Raw genomic sequence first — 16,142 nt, 5'->3', positions numbered from 1 at the left:
TATGGCGTCAGCATGTCATCACCTTGACGTCAGCAGGTCAACAGGGCGCCTCCAGGTCAAACCTGACCAGTGGGGTCCACTGGTCAGTGACCCAGGGCTGTTTAGTGTCAATGGCAGGTGGGGCCGGGTCAAAGGCCACGTCAGCATGGTCAAAGCTGACGTGTGGGGCCACTGTGATTAATCTAAACTAACAGAAGTTTAAGCCGTGGTTAATTAAGGGCATGGGGCCCAGCTGTCAGTGTCACAAAGCGGTGATTAGTGGCTAATTAAGCTAGCCACGTCACTGGCCACCGGAGTTCGGCCGACGGCGACCCGGAACGCGGCGGAAGTTCACCGGGGTTGCGCTACGGGCGACGGCTGGACGCGCGAAGGGCACCAGAAGGTAGCCCGTGCCCGTGCGCACCTAGGGGGGCCAACGGGAGGTGCGGGGGTGGACGGAGTCCGCCAGAGTGGAGCCCGAGGCGGCGGCCGGAGCTCGGGTGGGTGCGGGGTTAGTGCTGTGGCTTCAAACAAGCTAGCTGCCACGCTAGCGTTGCTCCACGGGTCGTTGCGAGTGCAACGGACGCACGCGCGGGGCCGTTTGGTCACCGGGGCTTCGCCGGCGACGAGTCCGTGCGGCGGAGCGTCTCGGCTCCGGTAGAGGGGGCGGCTAGAGCTCGAAATCGAACTTGGGGTTAGGGGGAAACGGAGTAGGGACTCACGGGGATCGCGCGGGGAGGGTCAGCGAGCTCGGGGGCGTGCCGGAGTGGCCGAATTCGACGGAGAACGGCGCCGGGGCCGAATCTCGGAGATGATGACGATGGCGGCTGCTCGGGGCCCTTCCGGTCACGTGGCTCGGTGAGGGGGTTGGCGACGAGGTGCAGGAGCTCGGGAGCACGTCGGAGAGGGGAGGGGGTGGCCGTGGTCATGGGTACGGCGACGATGGCGGCGAGCTCCGCTCGGTGGTGTGCGCGAGAGGGAAACAAAAGAGGGAATGGGGTCCAGAGGGAGTCGGGGAGGCTGCCACGGCGAAGCAGGAGGTGGCCGGCGCTCTTCGGGCGCGCGCCACGCCTCGCCTCTGCCTACTGGCAGAGGAAGAAGAGGACAAGGAGGGAGGTGGGCTGGGCCGGCTGGGGGGGCTGGGCCAGGTAGGCTGCGGTAAGTGGCCCAGGTAAGCTCTGTTCTTTTTATTTTATTTCAGTTTTCTATTTTGCAGGTTTGTTTTGAATTTGGTTTTGAAACCAATTCAATTTATTTTGCTTCTGACAATATTTTTAGGAGCTAAAAGAATTAAAACAATGCTCCACAAAATATTTCAGAATTATTGGACCTATATTTATTTAATAGTAGATATAAATCCAATTCAAATAATTATTGATTTAATTCAAATGCCCAAATTAAATGTTTCTGAGACACCAAAAATATGGGTTTGGATTTTACCTCTTGCCAATATTTCCAGAGGATATCAGGAACATTTTCTTGGACACATTTGAGAAGATTTAATTGTTGGTTATTTTTAGAGGTTTCTGAGGCTTTGAAAATTCCTCAATTCAAATTTCATTTGAATTTAAACATGATGCAGCAAGAGGTCTAGCCTAGTGCATTACCAGAAGCTAGGGATGTGACACAGTGGCTGGTCACTTTAAATGTTATCAGGTGGACCATATAGACCGGCGGAAGAATGAAGCGGCGGACGCTTTAAGTCGTCTTGGTTCCCAACGTAAACCAGTTCCGCCCAATGTCTTTCTTGATGTGTTGCACAATCCGTCAGTCAAAATACCAACCAAAGAAGATTTGGTTGTTCCTGATCCGGAGGCTCAATTGGTGGCAGCTTTGCATGCCATACCGGATTGGACGATCCCATATCTAGATTACATGAACCGGGGCAAGTTACTAGCTAAGGAAACGTTGGCCCGACAGATAATCCGGTGTTCCAAGTCCATGACCATACTCAACGGGGAGTTACATCGTTACAACGTTTCAGGAGCGATTCAACGATGCGTTTCTCCTCAAGAAGGTTGTGAGATTTTGCGAGAAATTCATGAAGGGGATTGCGGTCATCACACCGGTTCAAAGTCATTGGTTGCTAAAGCTTTTCGCCACGATTTTTACTGGTTGACGGTGCATGCTGATGCGGAGGATTTGGTCAAAAGATATGATGGATGTCAAAAGTTTGCCCGCCGTGCGCATGTTTCGGCTCAAGAGTTGCAGATGATTCCAATTACGTGGCCGTTTGCCACTTGGGGGCTGGATATGGTTGGACCCTTCAAGCGCTCCAAGGACAAGAAGACCCATCTGTTAGTAGCAGTTGATAAATTCACTAAATGGGTAGAGGCAGAGCCAGTCAGCAAGTGTGATGCAGCCACATCAGTTCAATTCATCAAAAAGGTGATATTCCGGTTTGGCTTTCCACATAGCATTATAACAGATAATGGCACTAATTTGTCAAAAGGAGAGATGGAATAATTCTGTCAACGTGAGCACATCCGGCTTGATCTAGCATCAGTGGCTCACCCCCAATCTAATGGTCAAGCGGAAAGGGCAAATCAAGAAATTCTGCGGGGTATCAAACCAAGGCTTATGGTTCCCTTAAAGCGGACGCCGGGTTGTTGGGTCGAGGAGCTACCTTCTGTGTTATGGAGCATCAACACCACACCCAATAGGTCTACGAGTTACACGCCTTTCTTCATGGTTTATGGAGCAGAGGCGGTTCTTCCTAGTGACATCCATCACAATTTGCCCTGTGTGGCAGCTTATGATGAAGGCACGTCAGGATTCTCTGGACCTGTTGGATGAAGAGCGGGATCTTGCAGCAGCGCGTTCGGTGATTTATCAACAAGATCTTCGGCGTTATCACAGCCGCCGGGTTAAAACTAGAACCTTTCAAGAAGGTGATTTGGTGCTCCGGCTCATCCAGGATCAGACTGATATGCATAAGTTACCCCCCCCCTTGGGAAGGACCCTTTGTGGTCAACAAAAATCTGCACAATGGATCCTACTACCTCATTGATGTTCGAGAGCATGAAGACTCACGTCAATCGGAGGAGGAGACAAAGCGGCCATGGAACATAGCTCTCCTTCGGCCTTACTATACTTGAAGCCATAGGCTTTTTCACCTGTACATATTTATGACAGTGTATACACCATATAATAAACCGGAGCCTCCGTTATAAGTGGGGTATCTGTTCTTTCTTACATCCTATGTGTGCTTTTACAAGTTAACGGTCAAAGCGGAGTCTTTGTTAAACCGGATTTAGCAACTGCATAAAGATAAAGAAAATCACTAGGGGGCTTGGTCATGTTTGAACCACAACTACACCTCTTCATAGGCATTTCAGCCAAGCAAGGAAAAATTTGTGGAGCCAAAGAGAGTATTGTGCACTGTACAAACTCAAACATAGGCACACGCTGAGCATCGCTCACAAAGTTACTTGGGGGCTCTTTTTTGCAAAGCAACAAAGAGTTTGAAAGGACCCTCGTAATTGGCTATCAAGTCACGACTTGGAAGCCTGGTGTATTCACCTAAAACCCCAGGTTAACCTGCCTTCATCAAGTAAGCCACTCCTATCCAGGTAATCCTGGCATGACCCATTGAACGTTTGACAAGTCAATCTTTTACAGACCATGAACTTGTCATAGTTAAAATGGTGATTGGTTAATTGGAGGCCCATCTTAAAAGGCTTTGTTAAATGGTTTAACTCAGAGGCCTGGCAGCCCATGAAAAGCCTCAATTTGGAGCCTGGCAGCTCGTAAAAAGCCTCGCATATTTTCCTATTTGAATTTTGTTTGTTGACAATCATAAGTATTTTTTGATAAACCGGCATCCTTGATCCGGCTTGCTTTCCAACCATCAGTTTTTGGCTCATGATCAATTATAAACCGGTGGTCACTAACCCGGTATGGTTTGACTAAATCACCAGTGTTATGAAGAAAATCCGGTAGGTATACCGGTCCGGTTTAATAGATAGACCGGCCTTATGAAGATGAGATTATCAGACGTATCGGGTTGGTGTTAAACACCTTTGCTGTATACATGTTTGCTCACTCAATAAGGTATGATCTATACATTATTTTTTGTACAAACACTTGATTATTCAGCTAAAGTACTATATACTTCTTGGATATTATGACATGTTTAGCGGTAAACCGCTAGACACTTTTAAGATTTTTATAGCCAGGAAGGCAAGTCATCATAGACTATGCATAAAATATATCCTGAAGAGCGGCACAGATTGTCACAAAGGGCTAGGCAGCATGCTCGATGGCATGGCAGATAAACAAAGTTTCAGCTATCCTATTACATGAAGCTGTAAAGCGGCTCGATGGCATCGGATTCGCTCCCTGGCCTTCGAAACCCTAGCAATACCAATCACAACTAGACGTAGGCTTTTACCTTCATCGAAGGGGCCGAACTAGTATAAACTCCCATGTTCCCTTGTCCGGTTTAACCCCTTTAAGCTAACCCGTAGCGATGGCTCCACAACTAAGTCCTTTCATGAGGACATCTGCCGTGACAAACCCACGGCACCTCCCAATGAACAGGACCCCCGTTTCGACCGTAGCGCTCCAACACAAGTCCGCTTCGTCTGTTTTGCGGTATGCCACACCCCCCCGATCAATAGGACCCCTGTTTCGACCATAGGAGGTCCTTTTCCTCCGTTTTGCGGTACGCCAGACCCCTCCCGATGAACAAGATCCTGTTGCGAACGTGGCCGGTCGAACACAAGGCCGTTTCCTCCATTGTGCGGTACGCTAGGCCTCATTTCCATCGCCTGTTCCGTCCAAGCCCTCTCGATGAACACGACCACACATTCCATTCCGACCCAGCCGATTGGCTCCCACGCGTTCCGTTTCCTCCCGATGAACACGACGCATTCCGTTGCCTTCCCATGAACACAACGCATTCTGTTGCCTCCCTATGAACACGATGACGACACTGTTTCTCCGTTCCTACCCAGCCATGTCAATGAGCCTTGGCCGTACGTATGCACGAGTAGGCGTTCGAGACCCCGCTCGTATGTGCACATACATGGCCGTATTTTCTTTCTTGCACCCTGGCCGTTGTACGTACGTGTACATGCTACGTGCATGCCTCTACTATGACACGTGCGCGCCTCTACATCCACTAGTATATATGTGCGTACATGTTCGCGACCAGAATGACAACGTTGCGTACGCTTCGACCAGGTGGGTCCCGACTGTCAGGCACTTCCTTGCGTGCGAAGATGTAGCTGGTGGGTCCCAGCAGTCAGGGGGGCGAATCGTTTTGTTTTTTTTGCCCAGACGCACTTCCTTGCGTGCGAAGGTGTAGCTGGTGGGTCCCAGCAGTCAGGGGGGAAACATTTTTTTCGCGAAATACGGTGGCCCGTCCGGTGGGTCCCCGCTGTCAGGTGGAGGAATAATTATTTTGCGCGTAATAAGGAGGCACTTCCTTGCTGCAGCCGTGGACCCAGCTGTCAGCGTCTCCACGCACAGTACTCTTCCGATGGAAGTCGGTCGTTGACCACATTGACCACACCGCGCCGAGAGCACCACGGCGGTGGACGATGGAGAGGCCTAGGAAGGGGACGACACGGAGGGAGGGAAGACTCGACAGTTGTTTCCCATGCGGAGGGGAGTACGACTATACGAGGGTTTACTGGTTCGTCTGCCGTCGCCGGAGAATAACAGCAGGTGTGGGTGAGTAGAGGGATGGCTAGGCCAGCGATGGGAGTATGGTGGGGCAGTGAGGCCTGCGCGGCAACATAGCCGGCCGCGGGGAGGAGGGAGCAGGCTGTCCCACCGACGCTTGTTTGAGCGGCTGGAGCAGGAAGAGCAGAGATTGAAGAAGCACGACGGCCGTTGGATGGACATCCAACAGTCAGTGCTTGTGCATCAACCTTTTTTTAGGAAAGCCTCAAATCTATGGAAAACAACATATAGCCCATCTGCCATTATTTCTAATAGCCCATTTGCTAATTCTTAAGGTTTTTGGAGCCCATATTCTTTTTGTTAGCATTATAACCCATATTGTGGCCACGGTTAAAAAATTACACGAAATTTTGCATATTTCGGTGCGGTCCGAACTGTTGTTAATCCCGAAATTTCGACTCACATTCAAACTGATTTTAAAAATAAATGTATATCCATATAAAATCCAACAAATTCTCCACGCATAAAAATTAATGTAATTTAAAATCTTGAAATGAAAAAAAGATATTTGAAACTAATTGCCGGTTTGATGTGTTTTAAAATTGTACGACCCATTTCTCATTACTGATGGGCCATTTTCTCGGCCAGCCGAATGAAAGCTCTCCTCGTCTTGAAAGATTTGCAGCCCAACAGGCCTGACCAAAGCGACTTACTTGGCAAATCACAAAAAACTGGGATGTGGCCTGTGGACCCAGCTGTCAGCCTCTCCACGTACAGTACTCTTTCTGATGGAAGTCGTTCCTTGACCACGTTGACCCACCGCCGCACGAGAGCACCAACGGAGTGGATGACGCTGAGGTCTAGGAAGGGGACGACGCGAGCCGGGGAAGACGCGACAGTGGAAAGCCCGCGCGGAGAGGAGTACGAGGGTTTACTGGTTCGGCTGTGGTGTGAGGCTGCCGTTGCCGCAGGGCCTGGCCACAGTGGGAATAGTAGGGGGCGTGAGGCCTCTGCGGCAGCACAGCCGGCCACGGGAGGGCAGGAGCATGCGGCACGACCGGCGCTTCTTTGGGCGGCTGGAGAAGAAGACCAGAGGTTGAAGAAGCACTACGGCCGTTGGATGGATATAGTACGGTCACTGGAGCTAGAATCGTTCATATTGACTAAGTTGACAAAGCCCTTCGTCCCCGTCAACTTAGTAGGCCCACAAGTCAGCCTCCCACCAAGGTGGGTCCCAGCTAGCCGGGGGAGTATTCATTTTTTGTGCGTAATAAGGAGGCACTTCCGGTGGGTCTGAGCTGACAGCGGTGGGAACGTTTTTTTCGTGAAATATGGTGGCCCATCTGGTGGGTCCAGCAGTCAGGGGGAAATGGTTTTTTCGCAAAATACTGGTGGCCCGTCATGTGGGTCCCCGCTGTCAGGTGGAGGAATAATTATTTTCCACGTAATAAGGAGGCACTTCCTTGCGGCTGCCGTGGACCCAGTTGTCAGCCTCTCCACGTACAGTACTCTTCTGATGGAAGTCGGTCGTTGACCACATTGACCACACCGCGCCGAGAGCACCACGGCGGTGGACGACGGAGAGGCCTAGGAAGGGGACGCCGCGGAGCCGGTAAGACATGGCAGTGGATGCCCACGCGGAGAGGAGTACGAGCATTCACTGGTTCGGCTGCGGTGTGAGCCTGCCGTCGCCGTAGAATAACAGGGAGTGTCGGTGAGTGGAGGGATGGCCTGGCCAGTGTTGGGAGTAGTATGGGGGCGGTGAGGCCTGCGCAGTAGCACAGCTGGCCATGGGAGGCAGGAGCAGGCGGCACGACCGACGCTGCTTTGGGCGGCCGGAGCAAGAAGACCAGAGGTTGAAGAAGCACTATGGCCGTTGGATGGACATCATATGGTCACTGGAGTGTTGACTAAGTTGACAAAGCCCTCCGTCCCCGTCAACTTAGTAGGCCCACAAGTCAGCCCAACAATATGGTGGGACCCAGCTAGCAGGGGGTATTCATTTTTTTGGGCATAATAAGGAGGCACTTCCTTGCGTTCGAAGATATAGCTGGTGGGTCTGACCTGTCAGCGGAGGAACGTTTTTTCGTGAAATATAGAGGCCCTTCCTGTGGGTCCTAGCTATCAGGTGGAGGAATCATTATTTTGCGCGTAATAAGGAGGCATTTCCTTGCATGCGGCCGTGGACCCAGCTGTCAGCCTCTCCACGTACAGTCCACTTCTGATGGATGTCGTTCATTGACCACGTTGACCAGGCCGCGCCGAGAGCACCATGGTAGTGGACGATGGCGAGGCCTAGGAAGGGAACGACACAGAGCCAGGGAATACTCGGCAGTTGTTTCCAATGCGGAGGAGTACGAGGGTTTACTGGTTCGTCTGCCATCACCGGAGAATAACAACATGTGTGGGTGAGTAGAGGGATGGCTAGGCCAACGATGGGAGTACGGTGGGGCCGTGAGGCCTGCGCGGCAGCATAGCCGGCCACGGGAGGAGGGAGCAGGCAGTCCCGCCAGCGCTTGGTTGAGCGGCTGGAGCATGAAGAGCAGAGATTGAAGAAGCACGACGGTCGTTGGATGGACATCCAACAGTCACTGCTCTCATGTGTTGACTAAGTTGACAGGGTGTTGCATGTGCGTCAACCTTTTTTTATGAAAGCATACGCGTCAACCTGTAGTAGGCGCACAAGTCAGCCTCAAATATGTGGAAAACAGCATACAACCCATCTGCCATTCTTTCTAATAATGTACAACCCATTTGCTAATTCTTAAGAATTTTTTTGGAGCCCATCTTCTTTTTGTTAGCATTACACCGCATATTGTGGCCACGGTTAAAAAGTATATGAAATTTTGCATATTTCAGTGCGGTAAACTGTTTTTAATCCAGAAATATAGATTCACATTCAAACTATTTTGAAAAATAAGTTATATAAATATAAAATCCAAATAATTGTCCACGCATAAAAATCAATGGAATTTAAGATCTTGTAATGAAAAAAATTGAAACTAATTCCCGGTTTGATGTGTTTTAAAAATGTACAGCCCATTTCTGGGCAAACCGAATGAAACTCTCCTCGTCTTGAAAGATTTGCAGCCCAGCAGGGCCGATAAAGCAAGTAGGCCTTGTTTGGGTATTTCTTAAAAAAAATAGAACTGGTCTAGCCATTTTCAGCAAGAAAAAAACACAACTGGGCTCATGATGTGGTAAACATAAATAAAACCCTGGCTAGACGGGCACAGCCCCAACCCTTTACCCCGATCATCGCTAAAACTAGTATAAATAACTAACTGCTTGTTCCTCAAAAAAAATGCGGACTTGCTGGGTCCCTGGTGTCAGCCGCTCGTAGTGTAATTCTCTCGTTTATTGACTACGTTGACAATAGCGTGAGCCCCAGATGTCCAACCATTAGGAGGAGCCATACTTTTGGGCTTGTACTATAGAGGCACTTGCTTGCGTACTGCCATGACGCTGGTGGGTCCCTTCTGTCATCCTCTCCATGTACAGTCATCTCCTTGTTCCTCTCGGTTGTTGACGACGTTGACAATGCAAGAGGGCGGCACACCACGCACATGCGAGCGAACCAAGGCCGCAAGGCGGAGGACGACGGCGAGGCCTCGGACAGAACGAACAGGAGCCGTTGAAGATGCGCCGGTCCTAGTCACAGGCATAGGGGAGTATGAGGGTTGACTGGTTGGGCGCGGTGCGTGTTGGGGCTGACGTCGCCAGAGAATAACAGGACGTGTGGGGGAATAGAGGGAGGGACTGGCCAACGTTGGAGGGTACATACGGTAGGGCAGTGGAGGCGCAGCCAGCCATGGGCAGGGCAGGCAGGAGCAGGCGGAGCCGACGGGGTGGTTTGGTTTGGGCGGCTGGAGGAAGAAGAAGACAAGAGATAGAAGATACATGACAGATGTTGGATGTCAATCCAACGGCTGGTAGGCAGAATCATTTGTTGACTGGCTAGTAAGTCAACACCACCTTGGATAGGCTATTTCCTCGCGGGTCCCAAATGTCAGAATCCAAATCTGTCACGGTCATGCAGCCTTTCCTATGAAAATTTACAGCCCATTTGATGTGCTAGATCGAAATAAGTTTGTGGGTGCTGGTGGGGGCTAATCACTTGGCTTCTGTAATGCAGAGTGAGCTCAAGCAGCCGGCGAGAGTGATGTTATTTCCCTTGGTTGGGATTTGCTACAATATTTCACTCTAAATTAAACGAATGGCAAGCCATTTGCCTTGTTTCAAAGAAAATATGACAGTCACAGCCGAGTTGAAAAGGGCAGGAACATCTAACTCCAGCTTACAAACTGTACAAAAGCACGAGGGTTAATTGTTCATTAGGTTTACAAAAAAACCAGATTGAAAAGGGCAACAACATCTAACTCCAGCACTGTTTTCGGCAGTCACAGTCAAATGGATCGGTCAGGTCCATAGAATGAACATCTTGGGGTCGTAAAATTTACTGGATTATGACCACAATATGTCGAAATAGAAGCCCGACACGTTCAGAAGCTCTTTTGCCCACCTGAAACTCCTTTTTTTTGCTCTTCAACATACCCATTCGTCAATTCAGTAAATATATGGGCTTTTGAATTGATTTTACTATTTACTAGTATGGATGGGTTGTTTTGTCTTGGCCCAGAGAACAATTACTACTAGTACAGTGGAGACACTCCACAACTACCCAGAAAACAATTACTACTAGTACAGTGGAGACACTCTACAACTACCCAGAAAAACAATTACTACTAGTACAGTGGAGACACTCTACCGCTTTGGCTCCTCCTAGGCATTGAAACGTCTCCCTCTACTGAATGCCGTTATACTTTTGTTCACCCACATGCGGGCCATGCAGCGCGTGGGCCCAAATGCCATCCACCCAAATTAGAAGGCAGTATGCAGGCGGAGAGTCACCCCAGTCGTAGCGCGGCAGTAACGAGCCGTCGTATCACAAAATCCCACCTCCCCGCAGTCTAGGTTTGACGGATGAAGCAACCATCATTTCACTCTTCGCTGAATCCCCTTCTCCCTCACCGTCTTCAAGAAAGGCAACACTCGCATCTACCACTGTTCTTCTCTCCGAACGAAGGGAAGGTAAGCGGATCCTTGATGTTGGTATATTTTCGTTTAGAGAAAAAAAGAACTTTTGCAAAGTAGTAACCGATCCTCACTCTCTTTTTTCTTTCATTGTCATTGCGATTGTGTTTTCCTTTCAGTGGTCTCCTAGTATTCGTCAGTTTCATGATGGACCAAGGAAAACCAGGCAAAGATCTGCCGATATTGGAGCAGACGCGGGAGGATGATCCCCACGAGACAGAGAGCTCCAAGAAGATGGAGGCAACCATCGAGCCGACCCCAGATACGCTCACGGCCACTACTGAGATGGTCAATGCCCCGTTTGAGGTTACAACCCTCGTGGCACTGCAGGAGCAGTGTTCCCCCTTCGAGGATGTGTCCCCCCCCCCCTGCTGAGCTGCCCAAGGTAATTTCCTTCTTTGCCGATATCGATTGTGCTTTTTCATCTAAGTATGTGGTGATTTTTTAGAAAAGGAAGCATGTGGTGATTAATAATGCAAAATTTATTAGCTTCGATGCCATGCTATACATAGTGGTTTAAATAACTTGTGTTTCTTATACTGAAAAGTAATTCAGAATTTGTTTCTGTTTCAATTAGAGCCCTGATGCAGACAAGGATTGTGTGGTTGTACATGTCACTCGCTATGAGGCGGACGACCTGAATATAAGCACTGGGAAAACAGAGTTCTTAGGCTGTTGGATCTTGAAAGCCATTTTGGTTATACCAATGAAGAGTTGTATTCCAGCCTCACTGTTGTCAGGCGTGTTGTCCAGGGTGTACTGAAGCACAAGAAGTTCAAAGCTACTCCTTCGTTTGTGAGGCATACTGTTCTTGTCAAGCTTACGCAGGAAGATGATGTGGCATGCCTCCACAAACAAGTTTATCACTGGCAAGGCCACAAGGTTGTCTTCATGAAGGTTCACTGGATTGAGCTGCTGCGGGACGTCCTCGATGATGTTCATGGCAAGGTCCGTCTTGTGTCCAGCCCAAATTAGATCGAGGCATGCAATAGTTGCCCCAGCTAGTGTTTAATAGTAGTTTGGATTGTGTCTAATTATCCGAACCTTGCCTGTTATCGACCCCTCTGGGGCTAGTACTCCGTTTGAATCCGTCTATGGGAACTGCTGCTACTTTTGTGTGCCCGTGAATCATGTGAGAACCATCGTAATTGTTGCCGAAACATATGCGGCCTCACTAGTTTTTTCATGAATATGGAATGGTAAGACATAAGTTGTAACAGTTTATCATACGAGCAGTGTGTGTTTTGATGAAATAGAGCACTTGTTTGAGAACTGTGCGCCAACGTATACATAAGTACTTGTAAATACTGTTGGTGCTACCCCACTTGTAAGAAGTTGTGCAAAACACGGCACATTGGCTCAGCTCGCTTCAACACTAGGCTATCGACCAGCTAACAATCAACAATCTGCTGTCTGCCATATAAGCAACTATGTATCTTGTCACAGTGGTTCATGCAGTTAATTGAGGCCACAATGTAATAAATTCCAAACGTTCACATGCTAGTCCAGCGCTCATGTGGAACATCCACATTAAACTCGTCTTCATAAAAAACTTGAAAAGCATAAGTTAAGCAATTTTATACATCTCAATGATTCATAGAACATAACAAACATAAACTAGTTCACAGCAAAAGACAAAGTTGTGAGAAGGTTTACAAATCAGGAAAAACAAGCAAGGCTTCTCTGAGCAAAGGGCCTCCCGGCAGGCTTAAATTTCCTGGAGTTCACTCTCGTTTTTTCTTGTTGCCACCATTCAGGGTTAGGTTCTCTCATTCCAGAATAACCAATTATAATGGTGGTCTCAGCTGGAATGCTGAACTGAACCATCCAGTGTACTGACCAGCTGAAATGCTTGTGCATTCCACTAAATTTAAGCACCGCTATTTGCAGAAATAAGCAGACCACAATGCCTCTTGTCCGCGCACCTGTCCAAAAAACCGTCGTGCAGCCGTGCCAGCTAGTCCTCGGTCCATGGATGAACTGGTAGAAAGTGCATTCCGGACTAGGATGCAGTTGTTTTCGCTCGTCCCTGCACTGCAATCAGGAAGTAAAACGTATGACTCAGCTTCTTTTAGATTGTGTTGGTCATTCTACCTTAGTAACTAACAATGTAGGGATACCTTGAGGACGGGAGGTTAGACGACGGCAATGAGGGATAGCCATCTCATTTTGCGCAGTTGTACTAAAACAGAGGTGTGCGCTTTTTATTGCATGGATAGAAATGATACGGAGACAGACATCCCGAAACGATATGGAGACAGACATCCCTGTTTGCGCAAATACGAAATACGATTATTTAAACAGTGACCGATATTACTACTTTCCCCCATTTCCTCTTAGAACCAAGTCCTAGATTCATGCTACGGCTTTCCCACTTTCTTCCGTGTTTGAACCAACGCTTTGAGTCGACTGTATGAACTAGCTTTACTTCTAATAATAGTAGAAGTCTAGGTGGCTTTGGAATAGCGAACAGAAGTAGAAAAGGATCCACACGAAGGGAGCTGGGGCAGTAGAGCAAGGCAGGTTTCGAAGGAATATATACTTGAGGGTCGTCGGCATGTGGCAAAGACGGCGTCGGGAGGCCGCATCTTGGCCACAATACCGCAGGGAGGAAGAAGGGGTCGGGGGCCCTCCCGAGCTGGCACTCTCTCGAAGAGAATGGCACGGCTGCCGATCGGGACGCGCGGGCAGCCGTTGGTCTCCTCCCTCGCCGCCGATGACAGCGTGAATGATGCACCTATACCCCTGCCCCGGTCGAGGTTGTCCGGCTGGATTTGTGACCAGCCGTCAGCTGAGAGAGAGTGTGGCCACCTATGTGTTGCTTAGATCTGGAGAGCATGAGAGAGTGAACGAGAGGAACCCTAGTAAAGCAAGCGCTAAGGCTCCTGCTTTTATATATAGTGGAGTGATTTTGTTATACCAGCTTCAAAAAATGCGCTCCTACGTGTACCCGCGAGTGGGTGTGAGAGAACTAGTGCATGTGTGCACCGCTTCTCTTCGTGAGAGTACAATATACTATGCCCAAAGAACATTCGCCGCAAGATTAATAGTATAAGTGTGTGACGTGTGAGCTAAAATAAAATGTGTGCGCTGTCTTTTGTTTTTTAGAAGTTCTGAGGGTAGGGTGTGAAGAGCACATATGTGCGTGACGTCTACCTGCAGATAGATGGTGGGTGCGACGTGTGAGTTTGCGAGAGGACTCGAGAGAGTCATGACTCGTGAGGGTGCATGTGCGTGAGAGAGAGGGGGGGCACGTATCAATGCAATGCATGTGTCCATAAATCATTATCCGACAAACGTTCGCCACAAGCCTTTTCCTGACGAACGCCGTAAGAACCGTTAGATCGGCATCCGACAGTGTCAGTTTTGCCATGTCATTTAACAGAACAGCCACTCCTCCTACACACAAATCTTCCACGTGAGTGTTAGCAACTGCCGTATGCTCCCTCCATTCCGAAATGCAGTGCATATAGCATTACTGAAAATTCGAACCTTGCAAACTTTTACCGAGTTTTTGTGTACCAAATTGCACATGTAGAATACCATGTATATATCATTTCATTCATCTTCGAGAGGTAACTATAAAGATGGGTGAGGAGTCTACAAAGAAAGACCATCGTATCACCTGCAGCAATTTCAAGCATCCTTTAGTGTCGAGGAATATCATAGGAACTCTATATGATATGATTTTTATAGGATTTTTTCCTTTAGAGCCAATTGGTTCATAGGAATAGATTCATATACTCCACATTTCAAAGGAAATAAACATGATATCATTTCTATAGCTTTAGAGCCACTTGGTTCATATGAATGGATTCCTATACTCCCTTAATTTCAAAGGAAAATAAACATTAGCGTATATTCAATAGAAAAGTTCCTATGATATGAACCAAATTACATCTCTTTTCTAATCCCTCCTCATAGGAATTGAGATACATGTCATCTCTAGATTCAATAGAAAAGTTCCTATGATGTGAACCAAATGACATCTCTTTTCCAATCCCTACTCATAGGAATTGAGATGCTCCATGTCATCTCTTTCCCTACAACTTCCATGTATACATCTTCTATTCCTAAATAGATAGTACAACCCACTAGTAGCTTTTTTCCAAAACATGCAACTATGGCACAAGAACTATATAGTGTGCCAATAACTTTGAAAGATGGTCGCTGGATGAAGCTAACCCGACAGTGCAGAGATAGGCAAATCCGAGCACTACTGGCCGTTGGATATCATCAACATTCCACCAGATCTGCCACATGTACAATTTAGAAGACTCCATGGTTGAACTTAAGCATAATGCACAAACCTCAAAACACAAGCACTTCTCCTTTGTTCTAGAATCTTCTGTATCATAATTGATTATTTTTTCTAAATGAATTGCCATTATTTGTTTTTTACTTTATGATTTACAATGCACAACCCCATGAATCTTAACATTTTTATAAAACTAATTGATTTTGAATGAGATGAACTATATGAACTAAACGAACATCTACATCATGCATATATGACTCAAAGCTTTACATGCCATAGTGTGTATTTATTCATAATTTGGTTTCAAAATCTCATGCGTTCAATACATGTGTACCTTACTAGTTTTGAGTAGAGTAGCAAATTTCACGCCTCCCCGAGTATATCAAAATGCAGGGCCCATGAATCATTGCCTTTCGGTTGAACCTACGCCCACAATTTTTTGTACGTACTATATCTCCACTGGTCCCCGAACCCAAAATGCTGCCTCGTTCCCGTAAAACCAAGCGGCCCACACATATTTAAGGCATCGACTCGAACCCATTTACTACGACCTGGCCCCGCACGCCGTAGTACTCCTACAAACCATACCGCCACACTCATCATCGGTTTTCTTCAAGAGGACGAGGGAGAAGCCGATTTGTAGTGGAGGCACTTTCAAAAAAAAGGATCTGTAGTGGAGACCCCTACCCTAGGGTGCCCTAGGTAGCTGCCGCACGCATCATTGTTTTCTCTTTTCTTTATGCTCTTGCGCCCTAGAGTGAAATGATGGTTGCTTCGTCCGTCCAGCTTAATGCGGGAAAGGTGGGGCTTTGTGATTTGACCCCTCATCGCTCATTTTCTACTACTATGGCGCTACGACCGGGGTGCCTCCAATTCCAACCGCTGCTCCGAACTGTAATTTGGTGCATCACACGTGGAACAAGATGGTGGATGAGCCACATGTCTGCCAAAGGGGTCCTGTTAAGTGTGTCGCCATTTCATGTGCGGACTGACCCTGCTTGAGTTGCTACGCCAACACGACAGGAGTAGCCTACCACTTGGTTTTGCTCCTTGGTGAATCCTGACTATATTGATCTAAAAAGATACGTGCTAAACTACCCTCTCCGTCTTGGTTTTATTTTTATTTTTAGGCGTCTCGGTTTATAGGGCCTGCACGTAGTTCTAGGTCATCCATTTGACT

Source organism: Triticum aestivum, chromosome 2A (assembly GCF_018294505.1).
Source record: "Triticum aestivum cultivar Chinese Spring chromosome 2A, IWGSC CS RefSeq v2.1, whole genome shotgun sequence".
In the NCBI taxonomy this organism is placed as follows: Eukaryota; Viridiplantae; Streptophyta; class Magnoliopsida; order Poales; family Poaceae; genus Triticum; species Triticum aestivum.
Note: the sequence above shows the minus strand (reverse complement) of the source record.